Source organism: Nannospalax galili, unplaced genomic scaffold (assembly GCF_000622305.1).
Source record: "Nannospalax galili isolate Female #2095 unplaced genomic scaffold, S.galili_v1.0 scaffold408, whole genome shotgun sequence".
Taxonomy (NCBI): domain Eukaryota; kingdom Metazoa; phylum Chordata; class Mammalia; order Rodentia; family Spalacidae; genus Nannospalax; species Nannospalax galili.
Window position 1 is genome coordinate 1,020,848 of NW_008358662.1, and position 2,228 is coordinate 1,023,075.

Below are 2,228 nucleotides of genomic sequence, written 5' to 3' on the forward strand. Positions count from 1 at the left end.
TCTTTTTCATTTTAAAGTTCTGTAAAGCTTAGAAAAGGTAGAAAAATATCATTACTTTCTATTTTTTTATTTTTGATTATCTGTTCTTTGATGATTATGATGGAGTATTTTAGTCCTTTTTAAATGCCGCTTATATGCTTTAACATTAACAAAAGTATTAAATGCAAATATAGAAAATGTTAAAACTCCCATTATATTTTTCTGCTATTTTAATGTTAAATTTTATAATAGGAATATATAAATACTTTGAAGGCCATGTAGAAACAGATATAAACAGAGAGTAAAGCTTTTAAACAGGATTATTTTGTCCTAGATAGGTCAGAGTTCTAACCAAATGTGTGAGGAACTAGGAATCTATTTATGCATTGTTTGTCCTTGGAGCCCAATGTTTTGGACTAATTAAAAACAAAACATGCTTATATATATTTTTAAGTTTTTAATTGAACTTTTGAGATTTTCATACAATATAATTTGATGGTATTAAAAGCCTCACAACTCTCTGTACCTCCCACACAATTTAATATACTCTTATTTATATATAAATATAAAATATGGCCTATAGAGCCTGATATGTGTCCCCAAGAGTCCTTTAGTGTGGGGCTATCCACTGGAGCCTGATTAACCTATCAGGAGTCCCATCCTTGTAAGAGACTGTCTCTCCCCTTCCCAGCAGCCATCAGTTGCCCTAAGTTCCTTAGTTTGGGTTGGAATATCTTACCCACTCCATGTCTATGCTTAGACTCTGTGTAGTTTGAGATTGCATGTACCTTGGGCAAGTCATGCTTATATATGTTTTAAACCACCAGTTGTGACTCAGCTAACATCAAGAAGAAATTTAATGCAGAGAGATTGTAATTTATGTGTAAATTATTACTTGAATTCTGACATATAAACCAAACACTCTTCACTGATAAGTCTAACATACAGTTGCTGTTTTCTAAAATGCCTGAGTAGGCCTAAAGTCAGGTGGAAGTTTTAAAAAATATATTGTATGGACAGGCTATTCAATTAATGTTTATATTACTTTTATTTTCCTTTGCTGAGAAACTTATAATCTGTCTTTTACAAAAGACTTTTGATATGTAGTATGGTAGGATCAGTTTTATTATCTACCTGTCTCAACTTGTCAGTTGACAACTCCAAGCAAAAACAAAACAAAAATGGACAAAATTTCTGGTTTTAGTAAAAGAACAGTGTTTAAAACTCAACATATATTCTGTAGAAATATAATTTGAGGGTTTTTTTTTTTTGAGACAGGGTCTCCCTTGTAGCCCTAGCTGGCCTGGATTCACTATGGAAACCAGGCTGGCCTTGAACTCACAGAGATCCGCCTGCCTCTGCCTCTTGAGTGCTGGGATTAAAGGCATGCACTACCATGCCCAGCAATTTGAGTGTTTTAAATGTAATATAATTTGCTATAGCAAGAATTGTGTTTGCTTTATTTACTGAGTAATCTAACAGCATCATATATATTTAAATATATAGAGCAATGTTTGAAATGAGCTATATAAATTGTATAATATATATATATATAAATTCACTGTATTGTCAGAATTTCTGGTATACCACTATTAGAGCAGATTTTTCTGTTTCTCTTAAATTATATAAAAATGATATTTTTTTCTAAGACTACCTAGAGTTTTAGGTAAAACATTAAATAAAGACCAAAATTGTAGATTTTAATAGTACTTTTTCCAGTGTCATATAATTATTAGCTATAGAAACTACTAAGCAAAAGCTAGTATTAGGGCTGCAGACATGTCTCAGTGGTTGATTGAATACTGCTCTGGTAGAGTACCCAAGTTTCATTCCTAGCTCCAGGTGACCCAACACCCAATTTTGGCCTCATCAGTCACTTGTACTCACTTGCACATACCCACACAGAGATACATATACACATAATTAACAATAAAAATAAAAAATTTAAAAAGCTAATCTTGGTGAGCATGGTGGTGCACACCTTTAATTTCAGCAGAGGATGGCAGATCTCTGTGAGATTGAGCCTAGTCTGGTCTGCATAGTAAGTTCAGGCCATCTGGGGCTATAGAGACACCCTGTTTCAAAGAACAAAACAAAACAAAAAAGCTAGTCTTATATCACATTTATGTGCCATTGATTTATTTGCATGGTTGTAATGATCTCTTTGGAAAGGATGTACTTTGTAGTATTACAATGTAGAACCAGGTTTATTTATTCAGGTATGTATGAATATATTTCTTCTCACATAT

The 2,228-nt window shown here is 32.6% G+C and overlaps 1 protein-coding gene across 1 annotated transcript in view; it reads left to right on the forward strand.

Moving 5' to 3' along the window:
- Positions 1-2,228, forward strand: part of Mycbp2 (MYC binding protein 2) — a 343,026-nt gene that overhangs the window by 111,614 nt on the left and 229,184 nt on the right.